Source organism: Stegostoma tigrinum, chromosome 30, assembly GCF_030684315.1.
Source record: "Stegostoma tigrinum isolate sSteTig4 chromosome 30, sSteTig4.hap1, whole genome shotgun sequence".
In the NCBI taxonomy this organism is placed as follows: Eukaryota; Metazoa; Chordata; class Chondrichthyes; order Orectolobiformes; family Stegostomatidae; genus Stegostoma; species Stegostoma tigrinum.
This window is the reverse complement of record NC_081383.1, coordinates 36,809,308-36,824,076: the sequence shown is the minus strand read 5'-3', so window position 1 is coordinate 36,824,076 and position 14,769 is coordinate 36,809,308.

Here is a 14,769-nt window from a genome sequence, read left to right as displayed (position 1 = left end):
AGTATGAGGCCACTAAGGTGCAGCCAAGGACACACCAGGGACCGTATCAGAAAGTGGAACTGTACCACAATGGACCATAGGGTGAACAAGCAAAGCAGGATCAATGGGAAATTCCTGTGTAGTCCTATAGTCTGCAGAGCTACTTGAAAGCATAACCTCGTTCCACACTGTCATTAACAAGAGAAAACAGAGTCTTTCTTATCATTATCTGGAGAAAGAAAATTTCCTTCAACTAGTTTACACTGTGATCTTGAAGTTCTGAGCATTTCTGTATCAAAGACTCTTCTCCATCAACATATCGTGGTCCTATCATTTGAGTACAAGGCTGGCTGACTGAGAATAAGAGTTTTTATAAATCTTCTAGAAGTTTCTTGTTTTCAGCCTTTAGTCTTGACCAGGCTATTTGACTGCTAACTGCTGAACATTTGTTTCAGTTATCTCCCAGAGGTAGTTGGGATGTGCCAATTCTTACTAAGTTCTTAGCTGTTCAAGCTAAATTTTAAACTTTACCAAGGCATTTCGGGTCTCCATGAACTTAATAGTCTGGTCCTGTACTCTTTGGCGAGAAGAGCTGTTCACTGATTCCCTGGCTAGTTGATGAGTTTCCCAAGCAGTGTCTTAGCTGTCGTCTATGCAATGGACAGCTTCTACATGTTGAATGTGACGGGGCAGGTGGCAGCGTGTTACGTCAATCCCTCTCCTGCACTCACGTGCCAGCACTTTTTGTGGTAAACACACTGCATGTATTGCAGGCAAACAGCCACGATTCAAGGCATAAGAGGCACAGTCCTTAGCAAAGTCCATGGAGACACTCTTCATCTATGGTCTTCTGGCATAATAAGGCAAGGCTAGCTTCTGATACCACAAGTCACAGTTAGTCGTGTGAGTTCATAGTGTTCAGTCCAGGAGGTAAGGCTAACACAGGAAGGCAGATGGACAGGCATTAGACAGGGGTCTTGGCACTTCCCTTTGCTCAGAGGGCTGGGCCATGGTTAGTCAGTTGGGTCTGGCCAGAGAAATGAGAAGAAAAGTGGGTACCTGTGGGCGAGGGGTTGGACGGAAGGAGAGTCAGGAGCCTATAAGTAGAGGTTGTGGGCTGCAGGCTGGAGTGAAGAGGGAGGATATCAGTTGTGAAGGGGGCAAAGATACGTGTAAAGGGGTGACATGGTAAAGCACGAATGGAACCGGGGTTAGGCAGGAGGTGATTCCTTCACGGTGAGGTGCCGTTTGGCTTCAAGCAAGAGACCTGCGCTGAAAATTGAAATGACACAATGTGAAAGAAAATGGCTGTCTCTACGTGTGGAATGAGCAGGGTGAGAGACTCAACCTGAGAAGGAGGAGGCTGCAAGGTCCACTGATGTGAAAAGGAACTAACATTACACACAGATCTATGCACTCCACAGAGGTCCCCAGTAACTGGTGATACCAGTGCATTGGATTCCCTGTGTGCAGTGCACCTTCCTGTTCCACACATTGTTGGCCACTTCATTCAGCATCAGTATTTTTGCACTCAGAAACCTAGGGAAGGTTAGGAAAGTGTGGCCAAAGGGGGCAATGGTGCCATTTAGCATCAATGATGCCAAAAGCTTGCTTCCACAAGCTGCAGCAGGTTCTCACCATAGGCACTGATTCATGGTATACCCTGTTTGTTAGCAATCATGCCAGCACAGGTACATCTGAGGCTACACAGTGACCCAAACAAATAGATGTAAAGGTAAAGCCACAACAGTGTTACCAGACACGAGGGCTGCTCTCTCACTAGAGAGAGCTAAATGGTTGTAGTTTAATCTGAAGGTCACCATACCTGAGGCAAGGGGAGAGGTTGAGAAGCAGAATCCTTCATGCTTACCTGAGCCAGTGTGGGAATTGAAGCCACACCATTGGATCACTCTGCATCACAAAGCCACTGTCTGGCCAACTGAACCCCACCACAAATAGATGCATTGCAAAACCAGTGCCATTTATGGACAACTGCAGAGGCAAGAGAAAATGCAAAATTAAACGTAAAATTTCATATACAAGGGTGAAAAAATCTAAAATAAATCCCTTCTAATCGGATGGGGCAAAAAGAACGGAGAACAACGACAAAACAAATCTTAACGGAGAGTAAGAAATCCAGGAATCACCAATTAATGGCACTTAAGCTCCTTAAGGATATTTGACAAAGCGGTTTTTAATTGTTTATCAGGTTTACTGCAAGCCTCTGGTAAATTGCTTTGCATTTGCAAAATTGACTTTGTGGATTCAGTCAAACCTAACATGAGCATTGCTCCTTCCTTCTCATCCATGGCCAATTTCCACAACATTCCTCCTCAAAGAACTGCCTGCTCTGATTAGCAAGGCAACAGCAATCCCCAACAGGGCTGTCACATGCATCTGCTGCTGGGGCCACGAGGCAGCTCCTGACGCCTCGTTCATTAAGTTTTTGACATCTGAACATGGCATCGGAAGAGCAACTTGTCTGAGAATGCGGAACGAATTAATCTAGGTGTCAGTTCCTGACCCTGCATTGAAACTCCAGGCTAAGGCATCACTGAAATTAGCATGAATAATATTATTGACTTCTTAGCCTGACATAAATGCACATAAACCAGTTAGACCCTGCAATTATGGATAGTACAAGTGAACACAATTGCAGCTTATCAGAGAGTCAGCATTTTTAAAAGGTGGAGTATATCTGACTGAACTTTTGAAGAGATGACCAAAATAGTGAACCCCATGGATGTTGCTAATATGAGCTTTAGCAAACATTTGGTTAAGTCCTGCATCAGGCACTGTTAGCTAATGTTGAATGAATTTGGTTAAGAAATTGAGCAGCAGGAGACAGATGGTGGTATTTAATACTGGCTTTAGGGGTCTTGCCAAGTAGCTAAGTGTCACATATCACCTCCTTTAACCCTACTGGTTATTCCATGCCTTCCAGACATTTAAACAGCCAGTGGTGGATCTTCCCAGGGATAAAAGATGGCAAGCGCAGGGTGAAAAGCTATCAGCCAGTCACAGTTGATGGCATTTGTTGTAATCAAGCAATGGTGCATTCTGTTTCCAGGAAAATGCCAAGGATCACTCAGGGACCCAAGCCCAGTGAGTGGAACGGTGGTTCTCATTTCTACACCCAGCACCCACTTCACAATGCCAGATTCCTTCAGAACTGAGCACCTTTGGACCAGGGGCCCCAGGAATTCACCAACAAACTGGCCAACAGTTTTCTGTCTCCCCACATATGTCTGCCCTCACCACCACTATTTAATCACCAGCAGCAGGAGGACACCCTTGACTAGATCAACAACTAACACTGTCCCCCACCCCATGCCTCTGTCTTGAAGTTCACAATAGGAGAGACATAAAATTGTGCTCAGAGAGCAGGGATAATGGGAATCTCTTCTCACTAGTAGGATGAGCTGGTGGTGTTTGCAGATCAGCGTGTGCACCGGAACACTACATTTTAACTGCTTTACTAGCAGTTCAAGTCAATATAAAACAAAGGAAGGTGACATTGTAGTAAAGTATAGATGGAAGTTTTGCAATGAGATATTGATAGAAAAACTAGAATAGGGTAAGTGGCCAAACTTTGGTACACACATTTCAGTGCTGGTATATGTGGGATCCTCTACTTACAGCATAAGTATCATATGGCATGGAAACAGACCTTTCACTCCAAACAGTCCATGCCAATTATAATCCCAAACTAACTACTCCCATCTTGCTGTGCTTAGCCAATACCCCTTCAAACCTTTCCTATTCATGTACTTATCCAAATGTCTTTTAAACGTTATAACTATAACTGAATTTATCACTTCATCTGGAAGTTCATTCCACACACAAACCACTGTGTAAAAAAAGTTGTCCCATGACTTCTTTAAAATCTTACCCATCTCACCTTAAAAATATGCCCCTAGTCTTGAAATCCCCTACCATTGAGAAAAGACACATGCCATTCACCCTATCCATGCCCCTCATGATTTTACAAAGCTCCACAAGGTCACCATCAACCTCCTATGCTCCCATGAGAAAAAGCCCCAGGCTATCTAGCCTCCCCTTTTAACTCAAAGCTTCCACTCTGATGAAGGGTCTAGGCCCAAAACATCAGCTTTTGTGCTCCTGAGATGCTGCTTGGCCTGCTGTGTTCATCCAGCCTCACATTTTATTATCTTGGATTCTCCAGCATCTGCAGTTCCCATTATCACTTCCCAGCCACATCCTGGTCAATCTTCTCTGAACCAGAATGATCAGAATTGCACACAATACTCCAGAAGAGGCTTCACCAATGTTCTGTACAACCTCAGCATGACAGCATAGCCCCCTATACTCAAAGGTCTGAGCAACAAAGGCAACTTCTTAACCATCCTGCCTGGGACCTATGAGCAATGGAACACACAGCTTATAAATGATGAGAAGCTCAAAACAATTATCAATTAGAGCACACATTAATTATTCCCACCCTCAGTCCCCTTCCTCACAAATTCCTTAACTGGATTTGTCTCCAATTCTTTCAACCTTGTTTATTCCAACTAAGGGTATAAGTTGTTCCTCATAACTAAAGTCACCCATCCTTTAACAGAAGCAAATTAATTTCCTCAGACCTCTCCTGTTCCCCACCATAACATTGGTCATTCTGCAGGGAGCTGCCCAGAGGACCCAGAAATCATAACAGGGTCAGCGAGGTCAGAACAATGCAGAAAGAAAACTGATGATAGAAATGGGACATGTTTTGGAAATTGCGCTTGGAAGTTATTACAAACTAAATCAACAAATGTTAAGAATATTGGGAATTGCCTGAATTGTAATATTTCATTTCCTCTTTTCTTCAGTTGAATTGAAGAGTCAAAAATCCCTCCAACATTGCCACTTTGACACTCTGTTCTAAGTTTGTAGAGACCAAACAAATGATTAGACAATCTTTAAAAACAATTGCATTTAGGTAATGACCTGTCCCTCAACCAGCAGCTACAGCCCAAGAAGCAGTGACAGATACATCAGAAATGGTGTCCATCTAAAGAGGTTTAGGGCTCTGGATGCCTGGGCCATTAAATTTTCAAGAACAGGGACAGAAAATAATTAAAACCTTCAGGAATGATGTTCTGAAGAAAGCCTAGTGAGAACACACAGGCGGCATTGTCAGCAGTTCCAGGGATCATGCACAAAGATGATGAATTAGCCTTGGAAAGTGTGCTATGTGGAATGTTGTGCCAGATTACCATCGGCAAGGTGGGTAGCGGGAGACGGGATAATTCACAGTTTCATGCACTCTCCTTAGGAAATAACAGCTCCAGATTTGCACAGCTGGGTGCATGTGCCATTTGAATTCAAACAAGTTGATCTAGGAAAGAGTGCAGATGCAGCCACCGGGGCCGCAAGTTGCCGAGCCGGGCTTGGTGTGGTGCTTTGGGACTTCGGGCTAGTTGTAAAGTTCCAAAGTTCGGCAGCCCTCGCCCCTCCCAGCCACTCACCTCCCACATGTTCCTCATGCCCAATCAGTGCTACTTCATGTTCACCAAATATACCCCATGCCCCATATATCAATTTATGGCCATACTACTCCGACACATGCCACCCCTATAGTCCCCCATTCCAATGAGAGCCCTATGCCAAGGTATAGTACTTCCAAAGTCACTCAACAATCATAAATTGCAGAGAAGCAATGAAACCTGTAATGATATTAATTAGGTCAGTCAGGTGGACCTCACAGAATATGAGTTCCTTGATCGAGGTTGTTAATCTAGTCCAATCAGGGAGCCTTGGCTAACAGATATAAACAGGAGTGTCAGAGGTTCTGCTCACCCTGAGAGTTGACTCGAAGGGAGCTGGATCAAGGACTCTCCCCGTGTAAATGTAGGGGGACTTAAAACCCAGCCTTTTAAAGATGTCATTAGTTATTAAATTTTCATCCCATTACAAGCCACCCCAGTCAGTGCTACCCAATGGAAGTGTCAATCATCCTCACACTTTCAAGTTTTGATGTCTCTCTATAAGTTAGCCCATGTAACAAATACCATGAAGGTTGTTGTCTTGTTGAGACAGATACGCTGACATTTATGTACAGCATTAAGTCCATCAACTGCTATAAGATGCCAGCTTGACACATAGTTTGGATTCTATATTTACGCCATGTTGCAGTGACATTACCTCATTGTGACACTACACATAACTGTCTGCAGTGTCTTTCTGGAATCTATGCAATAATACAACATTTAGCTTTCGAAAGATTTCACATGCAGACCTATTGTTCACGAGGCCTCTGATGTGCTGTGAACCATGACCCTTTAAAATCCGGCTCGGCCACATGATGATCGGAGAGGAGTGGGCAATGCCTTTCTCCACAATGAAACCAAGAGTACCAGCTCATGCCCCATACCAGCTGGCACCTTTTAACAGTGCTTATTAAGTCATAAACTCTGGGTACAGGATTAAGAATCCTGGAATTGGACACTGGCCACAATTTTTAGAGTTCCTAAGTCAAATGCTGTTCAAACCTAGCCCAATATCTGGGCTCCAAGGGTGAGCTACAAGAAGAGATTACACAATTGTAGAGTTGTGTTCCATGGAGTTAGAAGATTGAGCGATGCTTTAATTGACTTCTTCGAGATAGGAAACAGAGTAATAGAGAGAAATTGTTTCCAGAGGATGGGAGTCTAGGATGGTAGGACAATGCTCAAAATAAATTCCAGATACTTCCAAAGTGAAATTGGGAAGCATGTCTACTCACAAATGATCAATTCTCCTGTCGTCATTATTTTTGGTAAGATGTTCCATATACTCCAAATAAACAAACTCTCCCATCATTCTTTTGCCAATGATTATTAATTTGCAGCTTCTAGTAATTAGCCAGTGGAAATCACTTTTCCAATGTACGTAATCTATCTAAGTCCTTTCTGCTTCCAGCTACATTGCCTAGCCTATAACTAATTGAGTGTTGGGGGCCCACATGATTATTCAACTCTTTATTTCTTTAAGTCATTCATTTACAAAATGTAACTTCTATGGATAGATATATTAATAATGTGTAATTAATATTTATATTTGTCCAATATGAAAATGTACACTACTTCATGGTATCATTTATTAGTACATTATACATGTGATATGTAATGAAAGGCTGAGACCCCAACACAACCCCAACCTATGTCACCCTAGTTCCATTTTGTCATCTGGGGTACATAATGATTACTCCCAGTCCCTCCCCAGTCTCTGCTTCCCCAACATTGTATTAATCATTTGGCCAGGAGAAAGTTGAAGGAATTTTATCCACAACAAGAAACTGGCAAAAAATCTAACAGTTACAGGAAAGTAAAAACAAAGAACTTGCAAAGAACGTGTTCACTTTCTGAGGTGAAACCATCTCTTTGTTCCTATAGCAGTATCACTGCCGAAAACATAGTTTCCCTCCTCTTGGGATGGCACGGTGGCTCAGTGGTTAGCACTGCAGACTCACAGTGCCAGGGACCCGGGTTAAAAACATAGTTTCCCTCCTCTTGGAATGGCACGGTGGCTCAGTGGTTAGCACTGCAGACTCACAGTGCCAGGGCCCGGGTTTGATTCCAGCCTCGGGCGACTGACTGTGTGGAGTTTGCACATTCTTCCCGTGTCTGCGTTGGTTTCCTTTGGGTGCTCCAGTTTCGGCAGTCTCAAAATGTACAGGCTAGGTAGGTTGAGCATGCTAAATTGCCCATCATGTTCAGGAATATGTAGTTCAGGTGGGTTACGGGGGATAGGTCTGGGTGGCATGCTCCAAGGGTCGGTATGGACTGGTTGGCCTGAAGGGCCTGTTTCAAAACTGTAGGGATTCTATGTTCTACTAACTTGAGCAACTTGTTTGGAAATTGTGGTTGGAGGTTATAACGAACTAAGTCAACAAATGTTAAGAATATTAGGATGTTGCCTGAATTATTAACATCTCATTCTCTCAATTCTTGCAACATCAGTTCTATTGCAAAATCAGAAATCCAATGTTAATGGCCCCTTCTGAGGTTGTAGAGAGCAAATAAATAATTTGACCATCTTCTAAACTAATTGCCTGAAAAAGATGACTCACCTTTCAAAAAGCAATGGCAAATGCAACAAAAATACTACTTTCAGATTTGTGAGATCCCTGTTACTAGTACGTTAAATGACAGTAGCTTATATGGAAATATAACAAGCTTTGACCCTGGAGATTTTATTCAAATTAAGAATGTGGAGACGAAGTTGACACACATTCAAACATTGTCTCCCCTTCTAATTTTTTTCTCACTGGTTTTTCTCTTTATCGTTCTCTTTATCTCTAATCCTGTGCTTCTGAATGACATTTGCAAATGCTACAAAACATTGTCCATTGCTAGTCACTAACTGCATTAACCTTTTGTCTTTGCCCATCAGCCTCAAATAGTCTGATGACTGCTCCTTCCCTTCATTGTCCAGTGCTTGGGAAAAAAAAACACTTGCTTGTAATGTAGTGAGAAAAATCATCTCTGGCTCTGCTCGGTTAATGCCAAGGTAGTACAGAAATGGTTCACCTGTTCAATCACTCCCTTGACTCCTGGCAATTGAATCACTGGGTAGTAATCAGGAGAACATGAAAAACCAGCTTCATTTGGGCCAGGTTTCAGCAAAGGAATTTTTATTAACAAGCAACAGTAAATTACACAGGATATGCTAGGATAGATTCTGTAGCTATTTTAGAGTCACACATTTCAGATAAAGAAATTGATGCAGTAATTATACAGCATACCCCACTAGGCCCTGGAAGGAAGTGTGTGGGATATATGGCAGGTTGCATTCCTGTCCCTGACCCAGAAGCTGTGTGTAAGAATGTCATCCCAGAACCTGATGAGCAAAGTAGGAGCGTTTATAATGCAGCCAAACAGCGATGTGCAAGTCTTTCCAATACAGGCAGCATGTGTGTGAGAGATTTCTGGTCAGGAGGTGGAGAGGATGTTGACTTTTCTGCCTACCTTATGACATGCTTGGAAGAAAAACCATGTATCCACAGCAAACCATGACTCCCAGCGTGCGTACACAACACTGCCTCAGCCTGGAGAGGTTCTATGTGTGTGTAAGTGCTTTTCAGGATCCTACAGCAACCTGGTGATGATGTCACACCACTGCTCCTCAGCGGGCATAATTAGCACAGTGTAGATGGGGTTAAGGGAAAGAGGAAGAGAAAAACACAGGAGCCTGAAACCTAGCCTCGTAAATGTTTGAAGCCTGCGAAGAGAGCATTTGGAACTGATTGAGTGGCATTAGGTAGAGAATTTAAGAAACATGCCCACATCAGGCAAGCCTTGCAATGGCAAATGGTATTGTCACGCCACCCATTGATGTGCAATGCAATAGTGCTCACCTACATCTTCTCCCATGCCAGTGAGCAAGATCAATCCATCAGGGGCGGCACGGTGGCTCAGTGGTTAGCACTGCAGACTCACAGCGCCAGGGACCTGGGTTCAAATCCACCCTCGGGCGACTGTCTGTGTGGAGTTTGCACATTCTCCCCGTGTCTGCGTGGGTTTCCTCCTGGTGCTCCGGTTTCCTCCCACAGTCCAAAGACATGCAGGTTAGGTGGATTGGCCATGCTAAATTGCCCGTAGTGTTCAGGGGTGTGTGGGTTATAAGGGGATGGGTCTGGTTGGGACATATCAAGGGGCAGTGTGGATTTGTTGGGCCAAAGGGCCTGTTTCCACACTGTAGGGAATCTAATCTAATCTAAACCTGTACCATGTGGTGGCAACACTTGTGTCAAATGCAGCACGCCTGCAGCAAATTAAAGGGCATGTCTGAAAGTCTTTGAGGAGTCGTTCATTCCCATCTCCATGGGGGGGGGCACCCTTCTGTTTGATGGGTACCATGGTGTTGGCGATGGCATCTTATCCCACACTCCCTTTGCCAACTGAGTACACTGGTGTTTCGGTCTCGTTGCTGGTGGGGACCTCATTGATGGCTCCTCCTCACCCTGAATGGTCTCTCCCTCTAAGGACGAGAAGCTCTCGTCCGGTGGGAGGTGATTACCTCTCTCAGCTGATGTGCTCAGAACATTGACTGCATGTGTGAGACACATAAGGTAGGAGGTGTAACAGCCATTGGCTCAAGTTTGTGCCTGATGCAACTCACTGGCTGTCTTATAATCTTTACTCATTCATGGGATGAAGGCGTTACTGGTTAGGCAGCATTTATTGCCATCTCTAATTTCCCAAAGGGCGGTTAAGAATCAACCATGTTGCTGTGGTTCTGAAGTCACATGTAGGCCAGACCAGGCAAGGACATTAGTGAGCCAGATGCGTTTTTCCGACAATCGATTCACGGTCATCATTAGATTCTTAATTCCAGACATTTATTGAATTCAAACTCCACCATCTGCTGTGACCAGGTTCAAACCTGGGTCTCTAGATGTTATCCAGGTCACTGGATTAACAGTCCAGCGATAATACCACTAGGACATCACCTCCCCCATAATGTTAATTCCTTAACCAGTTCTTTCAGATCTGATCAACATGAATACACTTCATTACAAAGCAAGTTTAATAACTTAAATTCCTCAATGTAAATTGCAACTAATTATTAATGTACACTACTTTAAATATCTTGGAACTAATATTAGCTGAAACTACTTAGAGATATTCAAACAAGTGTGTTTCATGTCCTCCCACCCATTCGGGACCCTTAACAATGCTGATGCTTGGGGCTCGATCTTAATTTCCACAGCACTGGTTGTGAACCCAGTCTGATGGTGAAGTCCAGTGAATTGTGAATGGTCTGCAATGTTAATAATATACTGGATTTGATGTTATATGCTGAATTGCCCCTTCTGAGTACTTTTCCAAAGTATTCATCTCTGCTTGGTGGTCAAAAACAAGTCAAGGTGTCACTGCAAAACAGCTTGACCCCACGCCCATTCCCACTGTGCAGCAATTGCTTAATGCTACATCTAATGAACCCTCAATGACCTGGTTTGGTAAGATACACTACACCACATGGCAAGTGCAGCATTCAGTGCCACCAGAAGTGGCACTTAGTCAGTTGTTGGGACATGGATGCTTCTCCACCCCTGCAAGACCTATCTCTGTCCTCCCTTCCCAGGGAGAATGAGTGTGGTAGCAAAGATTGAGTGAGTGCAAGGCAGCAGTGAGCAACATTTACTCTGGCGGCCCAGAAAAAGTGAGCGACCTTCTTTTGGCACTGCTGCCCACTCCTCCAAATGGTGGGCACAGACCTGTGTGGCAATCAATGATTAGACAGACAGTGCACAGAGCTGCAGCCTCCTCTGTCTTTCTGGGGGGAGAAGACAGCACTCTGTACACAGCCCTATCAGCCAGAGCCCCACGTTCACTGTCGGGGAGCCTTGGTGGCAACTTGTCCTTGTTGGCCATTTCTGTCCAGTCACCAGCTGTGAACAGGGCACATTGCCAGATGTCAGCAATTCTTCAGCACTGCAGGCTCTTGAAGATGATACAGCCACGTGGAAAGCTGTCCTTATGGCAAATATCTGGTGAGTTGTCTGGGAAAGGTGCGTGTTTAAGTGGCGCTACAATGTGATATTTGCCACTGGGATAGCAATGGCATTTAAAGTAATGGTTTTGTTAAGACGCAGTGAGCAAACCCATTTGGCCTCACTGTGAGTTTCACTACAAACTTGCAAAACCTGAAGCCAAAATGACATATGATTTCACTCTGCAAGTCCGAATAAAAGCCTTTTACAGCTAGTGTTAGAGCAAACAAGCATTTTATTAAAATAAAGCAGTGAGAGCAGTAAAAGCCCAGTAGCAGCGCAGGGGATAAATCTGGGTCAAGCACCCTTAAAAAGAATAAAGCAAACAACAGCAGATGCTGGAGATCTGAAACAAAAACAGAAATTGCTGGAGAAACTCCGCAGCTCTGATACCATCTGTGGGAAAAAAGCTGAATTAATGATTCAAGCCCGGTGACTCTTCCATGAGAACTGATAGCAGCCGTGAAAAAGTGGTGCTTATTATGATGATTGGGGGTGGGGGAGTGAAGTTGGGTTGGGAGGGGGGAGAGGAAGGTGAGTGGATAGATAACACAGTGTGAAGCTGGAGGAACACAGAAAATTTTCTGAAGAAGGGTCCCGACCCAAAGCGTCAGCTTTCCTGCTCCTCTGATGCTGCCTGGCCACACTGTGTTATCTCAGACTCCAGCACTGGCAGTTCTTACTATCTCTGAATGGATAGGTTGGAGTTAGAGCCCGGAGAAACGTAAAGAAGTAGGTAAACATAGCGATTATAGGTGGCAGGAAAGGACAGAAATGGAGCTGAAAATGTGATAAGAGCTGAGGGTAGCAGAGAATGGGAGTCTATGCTGAAAGCGTACCCTGTAATGTGATACTAGATTCGAAAAGTGGGTGAGGATGAGTTCACTTTGCTAAAGGCAAGCCGCATCATAACAGGACTCCTCAGATATTACAGTAGTCTGTATTTCAAATGTCACAAGATCTGGACAATATATTTGCAGCCTTGGGCTGACAAGTGGTGGTAGCACACAATTGCCAGGCTATGACCATCTATCCTATAAGGGACAATCTAACCGCTGCCCCTGGCATTCAATAGTATTACCATCACAGAAACCCCCACTATCGATGTCCTGGGGTTTATCATTGACTCAACTGTAGCTCATCTGGATTCACCATATAAATACAATGGTTATAAGAGTAGGTCAGAGGCTGGGAATACTGTATCGAGCAACTCACCTCTTGACATCCCAAAGCCTGTTCACCATCTACGAGGCACAAGTCAGGAGTGTGATGGAATACTCCCCACTTGCCTAAATGGGTATAGCTCCAACAACACTCAAGAAGTTTGACAATATCCAGAGCAAAGCAGCCTGCTTGATTGGCACTACTTCCACAAGCATCCATTCCTTCCACCGCTGACACAGTACTACCTACAAGATGCATGGCAGAGATTCACCAAAGATCCTCATACAGCACCTTCTAAACCTATGACCACTTCCATCTAGAAGGACAAGGGCACCAGATATATGGGAACACCACTACCTACAAGACCCCTCCAAGCCACTCATCATCCTGGCTTGGAAATATATCACTATTTCTTCACAATTGCTCGGTCAAAAGCCTGGAATTCCTACCCTAATGGCAATTTGGGCCAACCACAGAAGGTGAACTGCAGTGTTTGAAGAAGACCACTCACCACCACCTTCTCAAGGACAACTAGGGATGGAATCTTTTCTGAAGAAGGGTCTAGGCCTGAAACTTCAGCTTTTCTGCTTCTCTGATGCTGCTTGGCCTGCTGTGTTCATCCAGCTCTACACCTTGTAATCACAGTGAAAAGATACCCTGGTTCTCATTTTACACCCCAACAGTCTGCACATCCAAAAGATCAGAAGCCACCTTTCCTGCCACCTCCAGCAAATGCCACAGTCAGACACATATTCCCCTCTCCTGAAAAACAAGTCCAGGTGTCACTGCAAAACAGCTTGTCCCCACACCCATTCCCACTCTCCAGCAATTGCTTACTGCTTCGTCTAATTAACCCTCAATGACCTGGTTTGGTAACATACACTGCACCACATGGCGAGTGCCAATGCTGTTAATTCCTCCCTCCTCACTACTCAAGGCCCCAGACACACCTTCCAGGTGAATCAGTCATTTATCTGCATTTGACTCAATCTAGTTTATTGCTTTTGCAGCACCATGGTGTCTCTTCTACAGTGGAGAAATGAAATGCTGACTGGGTGACCACTCTGCAGAACACTTACATTCTGTCTTCAAAAATAACCCTGAACAGTTGCCTGCCATCCTTTTCCTCAACTGAGGATTCCCTGCAACCATGGCTGGCAAGATCTTTAGCCTTATTATCACATAGAACATAGAACATTACAGCTCAGTACAGGCCCTTCGGCCCTCGATGTTGTGCCGACCTGTCATACCGATCTCAAGCCCACCTAACCTACACTATTCCATGTACGTCCATATGCTTATTCAATGACGACTTAAATGTACCTAAAGTTGGCGAATCTACTACCGTTGCAGGCAAAGCGTTCCATTCCCTTACTACTCTCTGAGTAAAGAAACTACCTCTGACATCTGTCCTATATCTTTCACCCCTCAATTTAAAGCTATGCCCCCTCGTGCTCGCCGTCACCATCCTAGGAAAAAGGCTCTCCCTATCCACCCTATCTAACCCTCTGATTATTTTATATGTTTCAATTGAGGCAACCCCTTATCATTCCATGTTACATGTTAAAAGCTGTGATTTTTTTTTGCACAACCGTCTTCATCAGCCAACATCAACAAACTCAATGCCATCTCGAATAACAGCATTTCATTTTCCACTGGAGAACTCTGCAGCCTATTGAACATCGATTTCAATAACTAGAGACTTATTCCATCCTTCCACATATTTTATTCATCCCCACACCAGGGGCTGTTATGACACACTTGCTATTTTTATATTGATGCTTCTTCATAAATCTGTAGTTAAAATTACGTTTATCATTTTATTCAGATTTCAGAGAGGATTCCTGAATTTATTTTCTTCCCTTATTTCTCTCTGATTGAGACAAAAGCTCCACGCAAAGGGAAGAGTGTGCGGGCTGGACAAAAAATCTATTCAGACATCCACACACTGGCTTCTGGCGCACATTTAAGATAATGAGGTTAATGCAAAGACTGGCTTTATTTGAGCACCCACCCAAAATCTTGGAGAATTTCCATGGTTTTGCAAAAAAAAAACACAGCTTTTAACATGTAACATGGAATGATAAAGGGTTGCCTCAATTGAAACAATTAAGAAACATCAGAATTTAACATTCCCAAGGTATTCC